The sequence below is a fragment of the Pseudophryne corroboree genome, chromosome 4, assembly GCF_028390025.1.
Source record: "Pseudophryne corroboree isolate aPseCor3 chromosome 4, aPseCor3.hap2, whole genome shotgun sequence".
NCBI lineage: Eukaryota > Metazoa > Chordata > Amphibia > Anura > Myobatrachidae > Pseudophryne > Pseudophryne corroboree.
In genome coordinates this window covers 427,285,301-427,298,938 of record NC_086447.1, presented here as the reverse complement: position 1 = coordinate 427,298,938, position 13,638 = coordinate 427,285,301, and the positions used below count along the sequence as shown (strand labels likewise).

The following is a 13,638-nucleotide window of genomic DNA, read 5'->3' as shown; positions in this document are numbered from 1 at the left end:
GCCTATTCTGCAAAAGCCTGATGAGGGGAATGACCTGACTCAGGCTGGCAGTGTCTGAACTGACTTCACGTGTGGCAAGTTCAAAGGGTTGCAGAACCTTGCACAACGTTGAAATCATTCTCCACTGCGCTTGAGTCAGGTGCATTCCCCCTACTTTGCCTATATCGTAGGCATATGTATAGTCTTGAATGGCCTTTGCTGCTCCTCCATCCTCTGAAGCATATAGAGGGTTGAATTCCACCTCGTTACCACCTCTTGCTTCAGATGATGGCAGGGCAGGTTCAGGACTGTTTGCTGGTGCTCCAGTCTTCGGCACACGGTGGCTGAATGCCGAAAGTGGCCCGCAATTCTTCGGGCCACCGACAGCATCTCTTGCACGCCCCTGTCGTTTTTTAAATAATTCTGCACCACCAAATTCAATGTATGTGCAAAACATGGGACATGCTGGAATTTGCCCAGATGTAATGCACGCACAATATTGGTGGCATTGTCCGATGTCACAAATCCCCAGGAGAGTCCAATTGGGGTAAGCCATTCTGCGATGATGTTCCTCAGTTTCCGTAAGAGGTTGTCAGCTGTGTGCCTCTTATGGAAAGCGGTGATACAAAGCGTAGCCTGCCTTGGAACGAGTTGGCATTTGCGAGATGCTGCTACTGGTGCTGCCGCTGCTGTTTTTGCTGCGGGAGGAAAAAAATATATCTACCCAGTGGGCTGTCACAGTCATATAGTCCTGAGTCTGCCCTGCTCCACTTGTCCACATGTCCGTGGTTAAGTGGACATTGGGTACAACTGCATATTTTAGGACACTGGTGACTCTTTTTCTGACGTCTGTGTACATTTTCGGTATCGCCTGCCTAGAGAAATGGAACCTAGATGGTATTTGGTACCGGGAACACAGTACCTCAATCAAGTCTCTAGTTCCCTGTGAATTAACGGTGGATACCGGAAACACGTTTCTCACCATCCAGGCTGCTAAGGCCTGAGTTATCCACTTTGCAGCAGGATGACTGCTGTGATATTTCATCTTCCTCGCAAAGGACTGTTGGACAGTCAATTGCTTACTGGAAGTAGTACAAGTGGTCTTCCGACTTCCCCTCTGGGATGACGATCGACTCCCAGCAGCAACAACAGCAGTGCCAGCAGCAGTAGGCGTTACACTCAAGGATGCATCGGAGGAATCCCAGGCAGGAGAGCACTCGTCAGACTTGACAATGACATGGCCTGCAGGACTATTGGCTTTTCTGAGTAAGGAGGAAATTGACACTGAGGGAGTTGGTGGTGTGGTTTGCAGGAGCTTGGTTACAAGAGGAAGGGATTTAGTGGTCAGTGGACTGCTTCCGCTGTCATCCAAAGTTTTTGAACTTGTCACTGACTTCTGATGAATGTGCTCCAGGTGACGTACAAGGGAGGATGTTCCTAGGTGGTTAACGTCCTTACCCCTACTTATTACAGCTTGACAAAGGCAACACACGGCTTGACACCAGTTGTCCGCATTTCTGTTGAAATAATTCCACACCGAAGAGGTGATTTTTTTTGTATTTTGACCAGGCATGTCAATGGCCATATTTGTCCCACGGACAACAGGTGTCTTCCCGGGTGCCTGACTTAAACAAACCACCTCACCATCAGAATCCTCCTTGTTAATTTCCTCCCCAGCGCCAGCAACACCCATATCCTCATCCTGGTGTACTTCAACAGTGACATCTTCAATTTGACTATCAGGAACTGGACTGCGGGTGCTCCTTCCAGCACTTGCAGGGGACGTGCAAATGGTGGAAGGCGCAACCTCTTCCCGTCCAGCGTTGGGAAGGTCAGGCATCGCAACCGACACAATTGGACTCTCCTTGGGGATTTGTGATTTAGAAGAACGCACAGTTCTTTGCTGTGCTTTTGCCAGCTTAAGTCTTTTCATTTTTCTAGCGAGAGGCTGAGTGCTTCCATCCTCAGGTAAAGCTGAACCACTAGCCTTGAACATAGGCCAGGGCCTCAGCCATTCCTTGCCACTCCGTGTCGTAAATGGCACATTGGCAAGTTTACGCTTCTCCTCAGACGATTTTGATTTAGATTTTTGGGTCATTTTACTGAGCTTTATTTTTTTGGATTTTACATGCTCTCTACTATGACATTGGGCATCGGCCTTGGCAGACGACGTTGATGGCCTTTCATAGTCTCGGCCATGACTAGTGGCAGCAGCTTCAGCACGAGGTGGAAGTGGATCTTGATCTTTCCCTATTTTACCCTCCACATTTTTGTTTTCCATTTTTTAATGTGTGGAATTATATGCGCCAGTAATATATCAATAGCAATGGCCTACTACTATATATACTGCGCACAACTGAAATGCACCACAGGTATGGATGGATAGTATACTTGACGACACAGAGGTAGGTAGAGCAGTGGCCTACTGTACCGTACTGCTATATATTATATACTGGTGGACAGCAAACTGTGCAAAACTGAAATGCACCACAGGTATGGATGGATAGTATACTTAACGACACAGAGGTAGGTAGAGCAGTGGATTACTGTACCGTACTGCTATATATATATATATATATATATATATATATATATATATAGTTATACTGGTGGTCAGCAAAATTCTGCACTGTCCTCCTACTATATACTACAATGCAGCACAGATATGGAGCGTTTTTCAGGCAGAGAACGTATAATACTGGGGGTCACTGGTCAGCAAAACTCTGCACTGTCCTCCTACTATATAATACTGCTGGTCCCCAGTCCCCACAATAAAGCAATTAGCACACTGAGCACAGATATTTGCAGCACACTGAGCACAGTCAGATATGGAGCGTTTTTCAGGCAGAGAACGTAGATATTTGCACTTGCAGCACACTGAGCACAGATATTTGCAGCACACTGAGCACAGATATTTGCAGCACAATTTGCAGCCCATTGAACATAGAAACTGAGAGGACGCCAGCCACGTCCTCTGACGATCATCTCCAATGCACGAGTGAAATATGGCGGCGACGCGCGGCTCCTTATATAGAATACGAATCTCGCGAGAATCCGACTGCGGGATGATGACGTTCGGGCGTGCTCGGGTTAACCGAGCAAGGCGGGAGGATCCGAGTCTGCCTCGGACCCGTGTAAAAAGGGTGAAGTTCGGGGGGGTTTGGATCCCGACGAACCGAACCTGCTCATCACTAATATATATATATATATATATATATAGGAGGGGGGGGGGATATAGCGACCAGTGGTGTCTAAGAGAGATGCAGTAAAAATAGATGGATAAAAATATCTAATATAATATTTGTGCTAAGAGAATAATCAGAAAGGGTTGAACTATATAAAAAATTTATTAAGTACAATTTTAAAACATAAAAATTGAATTAAGATAAATTTGAGCAGAAAAAACTTTTTTTAAAATTGGGATAAAAACAATATACACAATACAATATAATACCAGTTAAAAGATAAAAAGATTTTGCTTAACTTGGTATGAGGTCACTGCCAGGTTGTCCAACGCGTTTCGTCATTCAGACTTCATCAAGCGGTCACCCCTTGATGAAGTCTGAATGATGAAACAAGTTGGGCAACCTGGCAGTGACCTCATACCAAGTTAAGCAAAATCTTTTTATCTTTTAACTGGTATTATATTGTATTGTGTATATTGTTTTTATCCCAATTTTTTAAAAAGTTTTTTCTGCTCAAATTTATCTTAATTAAATTTTTATGTTTTAAATTGTACTTAATAATTTTTTTATATAGTTCAACCCTTTCTGATTATTCTCTTAGCACAAATATTATATTAGATATTTTTATCCAACTATTTTTACTGCATCTCTCTTAGACACCACTGGTCGCTATATCCCCCCCCTTCCTGTGTGTTATTAAGTTTGCTACAGGGAACTACCATCCCTGTTTTCTGGGGGACAGCTGACGCCCTGCATAAGCTTCTAGGGAGTGTCATTTAATTTCAGGTATATTCATACCTTCAATTATTTTATTTTATTTACTATTGTTGTACACAAGTGGCGCAATATTCTCTTCTTTATATATATATATATATATATATATATATATATATATGCAATCACACCATGAGGCTCCAGCTGTGGCTATGTTGTAGATGAGACCAGCACTCCAAGTATAATCAAACGTTTTATGCCATTTTATATCACATCACAAAGGGTTTTACTTGCAAATTCAGCAATTTGTAAACATAACATTTTCAGTATCAGGTATCTCACACGTCCTGTGTATGTTGTGGACAGAGCCAGCCATAGGCATAGGCAAACTAGGCAATTGCCTAGGGCATTTGATATGCCTAGGGGCATCAGCAGCTTCTGCTGATTAAAATGATATGCGGCATGCCTATATTCTGTGTGTAGCATTTCATATGCAGATACAGCCACAGTCTCACACAGTATATAGGCATGCTGCATATCATTTTAATCAGCAGAAGCTGTTTGTGCATCCTAGCCACATAGCAATGCAAATAAGATGCATTTTCATTAAAAAAGGTGCCTGACGTTAGCATTGAGGCAAGATTTATGAGGACACATCTGTATCCAAGCAGAGGCAGAGGTCACAGTGTTAGTAGCAGTGTGAGTGCTGTGTGCATGTGAGTGGGTTTGTTGTGCAGTAGTGTTCAGAATATGTGTAAGGAACATTATGTGTGTCATGTAAAAATGCATTAATAATGTGCAACATATGTGTAAGGGGCCACTATGTGTGTCATTATGTGTATAAGGGCATTAATAATGTGCAAAAAATAACCAGGCGCTAATATATCATCACCAGATTTAGATGATTGTGTTGCTGGTAATGAAAATTTTATACAAATAATATTGCAATTAGTGTATATTCAAGCTGCAAGAGAAAGCTTGACTTGGGGTAAATCAAGTCAAAAAGAACCGGCACTTTACAGTCTCTGGTAACACTGGAACAACAAACAAATCTCCTCCTGCGCTATGTATATTATGATATGATATGGCTCAGAGTTCAATAAAAACAAATAAATAAATTCATATATTCCATATATCTTTTTTATTATCACATATAAATCTATATATAGAGAATAAACTATTTAGACCGGTCAAATATAACACTAGCAAAAATCTTCCCTAACTATAGGAGGTGGATCTTAGATAAACTTCTGTGCACAGAATATAATGAAAAATTAATAAAATCACTAAAAAGTCAGTCCATGTATTGGATCATAAAATTAATTAACCAGCTGTAATTCGCACCTATGTGGTAGACAGCATATCATTATGTCTTTATATGTTGGATATCCTCAGTATGTTGCCACTCGGCCAAGAAGACAATGATATGCAAAACAACCGCTCCACACTGGAGCCTTACGTGTAGCTTGCACCTGTAGCTGTCATGCGGAAAAGGTGAATGACATGTGAGACGGTCTCGGGCTGCGGGAACGGCGCTTCACTGGCGCCTGCTGTGCTGATGATTAACCCGACTTCCAAGCTCTGTGAGTCCACGTCTCCAGGTGCCGTGTGCAGACACCTCAGTCACAGTTGTAATCACCCGTTCTCCGTTAGCTCTCCAGATGCTGCTGCTGGATGTCAATATATTGTAGGGGTGCAATTCAGCTGGTATAAAGGTCCAAAGGTCTGCTTCTGACGCGTTTCGCTCCTCTTATGGGGAAGCCCCCATAAGAGGAGCGAAACGCGTCAGAAGTCCACCTGGAGACGTGGACTCACAGAGCTTGGAAGTCGGGTTAATCATCAGCACAGCAGGCACCAGTGAAGCGCCGTTCCCGCAGCCCGAGACCGTCTCACATGTCATTCACCTTTTCCGCATGACAGCTACAGGTGCAAGCTACACGTAAGGCTCCAGTGTGGAGCGGTTGTTTTGCATATCATTGTCTTCTTGGCCGAGTGGCAACATACTGAGGATATCCAACATATAAAGACATAATGATATGCTGTCTACCACATAGGTGCGAATTACAGCTGGTTAATTAATTTTATGATCCAATACATGGACTGACTTTTTAGTGATTTTATTAATTTTTCATTATATTCTGTGCACAGAAGTTTATCTAAGATCCACCTCCTATAGTTAGGGAAGATTTTTGCTAGTGTTATATTTGACCGGTCTAAATAGTTTATTCTCTATATATATATTTATATGTGATAATAAAAAAGATATATGGAATATATGAATTTATTTATTTGTTTTTATTGAACTCTGAGCCATATCATATCATAATATACATAGCGCAGGAGGAGATTTGTTTGTTGTTCCATTAATAATGTGCGGCATATGTGTAACAGGGTACTACTGTATGTGTGTCATTATGTGTAAAGGGGCACTAATAATGTGCAGCAAATGTGTAGGTGGCACTATGTGTGTCATTATGTGTATAAGGGCATTAATAATGTGCGGCATATGTTTAAGGGACATTATGTGTAAAAGGGCATTAATAAAGGTTGTCATAATGTGTAAGGTGCATTATGTTTATAAGGACATTAATAAGGTGTCTCTTACTAATGTGTGGCATTATGTGTATAAGGTGCTCTACTATGTGGCGTTGCATATAGAAATGGCACTACGGTGTCGTCTAATGTGAATAAAGAGCAATAGGGTGTGGTGTAATGTGAATAACGAGCAATTCAGCGTGATGTAATGTGAATTAGGGGCTCTACTGTGAGGAGTAACGTTTATAAGGTAAAGTGATACTGCTGTGTGATGTAATATGAATTATGGAAACTATCACATGATCAAATGTGAATAAAGTTGCAGTACTGTGTGGCATAATTGGAATTGGGGTTACTATTGTGTGGCCATGCCCCTTGCCAGCAAAAACACACCCCTTTTTGGTCTGTGCGCCAAATGTGCGAGCTGTTCCTATTTAAAATATAGGGGGTACAAACACCAAAATAAGGACTGCTATGGGGTGAGGGGTGATGGTGCTGGGAAAGAGGTGCAAGGTCAGAGGCGGAAACAGCGGTGGTGCTAGGGGGCACCAGCTAAAATCTTGCCTAGGGCATCATATTGGTTAGGTCCGGCTCTGGCTGGGGATATGCATCCTACCCAGCAGGGAGATTCTGCTGGGTAGGATGCATATCCCCAACATACACAGAACGTGTGAGATATCTGATACTGAAAATGTTATGTTTACAAATTGCTGAATTTGCAAGTAAAACCCTTTGTGATGGGATATAAAATGGCATAAAAACATTTGATTATACTTGGAGTGCTGGTCTCATCTACAACATAGCCCCAGCTGGAGCCTCATTGTGTGGTTGCATCTATATTGAGAAGTTTTTGACCTGGCACCCGATGGTGGACATCTATAGTGTTGTGCGGCCCATGCTTTACACTATATATATATATATATATATATATATATATATATACTTATATAATAGTCCTATGCAATTTTAATGTCATGAAAATAATTATCTGCATTGCAAACGTGACTATGTGTGCCTGTATCAGCTATGTGATTTCACTGCAGTGTTTTCCAGATATATCTATCACTGTATGTTGTACCCTAGGGGACTAGGTGCGTCTGGGACAATATATAGTGTGTCACAGTATTTACTTATTACGTGTATTCCACGGTGTACTCAGTCACATAATACCAGATTTATTCGCAGGTGTTATGTACTGGGTACTTAGTCACATGTTAACAGATTTATTCACAGGTATTGTACTCTGTCTGGCTTCATTGTACTAAACCACTCTCTGTTGCATTTGTGTATAATGTTTAACATGTAGGGCAGTAAATCTGGGGACGCTCCTGCATCCTGCAGAGCATGCGCAATGGATTTACCTGAGGGGGTCGTTTTGTGTGATTGTCTGTGTGCTATGTCTCATACATCTCCCAGTCAATCCGCAGCTCCTGTGATCAATCAGGAGCCAACCTGGGCTGCATTCTTAAAACTACTGGGTTCTCTAGTGGAATGCTTTATGCCCCCTATGGCACCACCTGTAACATTACAGTTACTGATGTCCCCATGGTTACTCTGCATTGGGCGGGAAAATTTTGCCTTACAGGTTGTAGTGTATGACTCATTCCTTGGTCAGGCAAAACCCTATTCCAGGTCACGCTCATGTCTCTTGGTCATCTGAGCGGGCTTCTTCCTCCTATCTATCCAGTAATCTCTCTGGTATTTTATCTGAAGAGAGGGGCATCATGCTGTCCTGTCAGTCCCTATATTAGGTGTTCCTGACAAGGATTTTCCATTGCTTAATGATACCACTGCCCTTGTGGTTAATGGGAAACAAATCCTACAAATCACTGATAAGAGGATTCCCCTACTGTGGTTAAATAAACTGATATGTTCACACGTCAGAGGGTAAATAAAACTCTGTTACCACAATCTGACAATTAAGTGTACATCAGACAAGACCCCTGGTCTAATCCAGGGAAGACATTCCCCCTGTCTACAATGGGCATTAGCTTGATATCCTCCTCCTGCAGAGTAATATAACAAGTAGTTAATTCACTGCTAGTGGACTCATGTGTCACCCATCGGGTGTCGTCCACTCTGCCTCTCACCACTGTCCCTTCACTGTAGGAACCGACAGATAAGTGTGTGGATGGATGCCTGAAGTCTATTACTCCCTTACGGGTGTTGTACATAAACCACGGCTGCATCCTCTTGGGGCTTCAAAATAGATTGATGACTGGATCAGGCATTGGAGAAAGAGCTGCCCGAGGATATATTTGAGAATGCCAGACATTCCCTGTCTCACAATACCACCGCCACCTTTTTCTACACCAGGAGGCATACCCTGTGGTGGGTGTGTGGGCTGCTAAGGCGTCGAATACGTCTGTCCTGGCTCGCCATATTCTGTGGTTAAGGTCATGGATGGTGGACCTGGACTCCAAAAGTCCTTGGAGGTATTCCTCTTTTACTGGGGACATCTTATTTGGAGAAGACCTAATCAAAACTTGGGTATGAATCAGCAGCTACTATGACTGCCTTTCTCCCAAATGCTACTCCTTCTGCACAGAAGGCAAAATGTGCCACTTTTCCCTGCTTTCGGCCTTAAGGGAAAGCAAAGGTCAGGCATTCCCGAGATTGTCTTGCGCTCCCAACAACTACTTAGCCAAAGGCCTAACATTCCTGGGCTGCTTGTCAGCCTGGTTCTCATTACAAGCTTGCTGCATGATGGGACAGGCCTCCCCCTGGGGGATCCCAGGGTGGGGTGCCAACTTCTATGATTCATCCAGGTCTGGTTAATGACCACTTCAGATGCATTGGTGCGAGAAGTTGTCTCTCACGGGTACGCAGTCTCTTTCAAGACCTCGTCAGTTCTGCACATTGGTTATCTCTTCGGATCCGTTAAAGGCGCAAGCTCTACTGATGGTTGTGCGTTCCCTCCTGGATACAGGAGTGTTAGTGCAGGTACCTCTGACCCAGAGAGGCAGAGGATACTACTCCACCCTGTTTCTAGTCCCGAAACCTGATGGTTCTTTCCGGCTTATTCTCAACCTCAAATCACTGAACAAGTTTGTGAGAGTGTCCAAGTTCTGTATGGAAACACTGCGCTCAATTGTACTGGCCATGGACCCGGAGACTACTGTAAATGGTATCCCTGGATATACAAGATGCTTACCTGCATATGCCTATTGCCATATCGCATCAGCAATATCTGTGGTTTGCTATTGGCAACCTTCACTATCAATTCCAGGCTCTGCCATTTGGACTGGCCACGGCTTCTTGGATCTTCACCAAGGTTATAGCCGTGATGACGTACATAAACCATCAAGGCAGGAATGATGGAAGCATCAAAAATCCTTCGTTGGGCGGAATGCAATATCGTCAGTGTTCATTCCGAGGGTCCTCAACTGGGAAAGTGATTTCCTCAGTCATCAGGACATGCATGCCAGAGAGTGGAGTCTTTATCAGGAAGTCTTTAAACTCCTAGTGAACAAGTGGGGCCTACCAGATGTAGACCTGATGGCATCTTGACACTATCACAAGGTTCCGGTCTTTGGATCAAGAACCAGGGATCCTCAAGCAGCATTCGCGGATGCTGTGGCAATTCCATGGAACTTTCGGCTGCCCTACGTGTTCCCTCCAGTGTCACTCCTGCCCAGGGTACTATGGAAGTTCAAACAAGAAGGAGGAATAGTACTTCGTCACTCCAGCATGGCCCAGATGGCATTGGTTTTCGTACCTGCAGGGTCTATCAACAGAGTGTCCTCTTCTACTTCCTCAGTGCCCAGACCTCCTCATTCAGGACCCTTGTTTCTATCCAGACCTGGCCAGACTGGCTTTGACAGTGTGGCCCTTGAAGTTTTACTTCTGAGGGCCAAAGGATTCTCCGAGGCGGTCATCCAATCTATGCTGAAGGCCCGCAAACCGGCATCTGCACGGATTTATTATAGGGTCTAGAATTCCTACTTCACCTGGTGTGCTGCTAAGAATTATGATGCTTACAAATTCAGTACTTCCAGACATCTGGCTTGTTTTTTTTTTTTTGCAACAAGTCCTGGACTTAGGCTTTCGTCTGGCCTCCCTCAAGGTTCATATCTCTGCCTTGTCGGTTTGGTTTAAGAGAAAAATTGCATCTATTCCTGATGTTCATACTTTCACTCAGGGTGTTTTATGAATTCAGCTTCCCTATGTCCCTCCTGTGGCTCCATGGGATCAGTCTGTTGTTCTAAATGCCCTGCAAGTGTCTCCATTTGAACCTCTTGAGTCAGTGGACCTTAAATGGCTCACGGTCAAGGTCCTGTTCTTAATGGCTATTGCCTCTGTTGGGAGGGTGTCAGACCTAGGCGCTTTGTCCTGTCGTCCACCCTTTCTGATATTTCACTGCGACCGGGCAGTTCTTTGAAGTAACCCTGGTTATTTGCCTAAGGTGGTGCTATCTTTTTCACCTTAACCGAGAGATTGTGGTTCCGGCCTTCATCTTTTCTGGTTTGTCCTCCAAAGAGCGGTCTTTGGATGTGGTAACAGGAGGTCAGATTCCCTTTTTTACTTTTTGGTTTTAACAAACGTACCTGGCCTGCGACTAAGCAAACTTTGGCCAGATGGATTAGAATGGTGATTGCACAAGCTTATGCACAGGCTGGACCTCCAGCTCCTGCTGCTATTAAAGCCCATTCTACTGTCTGTTGGACCCTCTTGGGTGGCCCGCCGTGGCGCATCCACAGAACATTTGTGCAAGGCGGCTACATAGTCCTAAGTAAACATGTTCATTGGGTTCTATGCCTTTGATACTTCCGCCTCCCAGGATGCTTCCTTTGGATGCCAGGTTCTCATACCCGCTAATGTGCATCCCCTCCCTTAAGGAACTGCTTTGGGACATCCCCGATGTATTCCCTGTGAAACACAGTGTACCCCGCTGCAGAAAAGGAGATTTATGGTAGACTTACCATGGTTAAATATCTTTCTGAAAGGTACACTGGGTTCCACAGGGTGCCCACCCTGATGTACTTAGTTTCTTTGGGTTTGTGTGGCATTAGCCGCTAGTCCCTTTTCCTGTAATGAGAATGTGGTTCTATGTGACTAACATCTGCCTTCTCTTTTACCTGCTTCTGCATTGGACTGGTTAACAAAACTGAACTCACAGTGCCTGGAGGCAGGGTTATAGAGGAGGCCCCGCAATGCATTCTGGGACAGTCTAAAGCTTTAGCCTGTTGGTGCCTCTGGATCAAGATTTATCTCTACACCCCAATGTATTCCCTGTGGAACTTAGTGTACCTCGCAGAAAGATTTAACCATGGTAGGTCTACAATAAATCTCCTGTTATTCGCTTTGCCAGGATATAAGGGACAGCAATATCTTGAAATCAGATCACTATATTTTGGCAACCGTACTTGATCCTAGGTTTAAGTCATACATCGTGTGTCTTTCAAATGGTCACAGAACTTAAGTGATGCAAGAGCTCCTGGTAGGCAAATTATCATCTCAAGTGCCATGTGACATGAAGACAACAACTCCTCCTTCAGTTTCTCTGGCAACTGGTGTTGCTAGGAAAAACTGAGTTTTCACAAGAGACCCACCGGTGATGCAGAAGAGTAAACAATACATTTTAACATCTGAATAGTTTTAAAGGAATTGCTAAAAATTAGCAACATCTCTACTGTGACGCCTATTGGTGAAGTCAAAGTCCAAAGAATGGTGGATTATTTTAATAACATCTTACAAATAGACATGTCAGACAGTGTTTTTGAGTTCTGGAAAGAAAAAATGGCAAGTTAGAGGCCCTTGTACAAACTGGCTTTGCATTACTTAAGCTGCCCACCCTCCAGTGTGAACTTAATAATCAAAACTTCCTTCATGTACCTGCTTTCCACTACATCCAAACTCTACCTACCTCAGGCCTCTGATCTAGACTTAATTAATGAAAACATTCTTGGTTTCCATGGGGTCATATAGTTTATTAAACTGCCATCTTGTATTCCACTGCAGTGCCACTCTGTTTCCTAGATGTGCCATGTTTGAAGCTGAACTGCCACGTGTTTGTGCCACCCACTGCTGTTGCTTAGCTAAGTCAGCCAGCTAGCTAGGTGCAACCTTTTGGCTTAAACTGGATGAAAAAGAATATTGTGAGCTGTGAGGTGGTCAAAATTGAGTGGAAATTAATGTTATTGAGGTTAATAATACTGTAGGAGCAAAAGTAGGCCCAAATTATGTAATTGTTGCTGTTTTTATCATTTTAAAACAAAAGGGGTCATTCATACCTGATCGCACGCTAGATTTTTTCGCTGCGCTGCGATCAGGTCAGAACTGCGCATGCGTATGCACCACAATGTGCAGGCACCTCGTACTCAAAGCAGATCGTTGCTGTGCAATGGATTTTACGAAGAATCCATTCGCACAGCCGATTGCAAGGAGATTGACAGGAAGAGGGCATTTGTGGGTGTCAACTGACCGTTTTCTGGGAGTGTTTGGAAAAACGCAGGTGTGTCCAAGTGTTTGCAGGGCGGATGTCTGACGTCAATTCTGGGACCTGAAAGGTGGAAGTGATCGCAGTGGCTGAGTAAGTTCTGGGTAACTGAGAAACTGCACAAAACTTTTTTGTAGTGCTCGGCTGCATATGCATTCGCACACTTGCAAAGCAAAAAATACACTCCACTATAGGCGGCGACTATCCATACCTCCCAACTGTCCCGATTTTCGCGGGACAGTCACGTTTTTTTGGGACTGTCCCGCTGTCCCACCCGCGGGCCTCAGTGTCCCGCGGTGGGGAGGGGGGGGAGGCAGTTGGGAGGCTCCTGCACTCGCCTCTCTGCTTAGCAGAGCAGCGGTAAATAGACGCTGTGCGCATGCACACAGCGTCTATTCAGTGGAGACAGGAGGAGAGGGGGAATGCCAGCAGCTCACAGAGCGCTGGGCATGCCCCCTCAGTGACGAAAATGGGGGTATGGCTCGCAATCGTGGGGCCCTCCCGTGAAGCCATGTCCCTTTTCCATAGGCCACATCCCCTTTTAGGGAGCGCCCGTGGCTTCGCCGGGCATGTGTCCCTCTTTACATATTTAGAAATTTGGGAGATATGGACTATCTGATCGCAGAGCTGAAAAAAATAGCTAGCGAGCGATCAGGTGTGAATTAGGCCCACAATGCAGATTCAAAACCAAAACATGTGAGGGCAGCTTGGCAAATCCAAAACCCAACGACAAATATGAACCAAACATGGGGTCAGCGCAGTGGCAAACGCAGGATTTAGCAAAGG

At 44.2% G+C, this 13,638-nt stretch overlaps 1 protein-coding gene across 1 annotated transcript in view; it reads right to left on the bottom strand.

The window, feature by feature from the left end:
* Positions 1-13,638, bottom strand: part of LOC134910925 (nicotinamide N-methyltransferase-like) — a 72,310-nt gene that overhangs the window by 47,794 nt on the left and 10,878 nt on the right. The window lies entirely within an intron of this gene.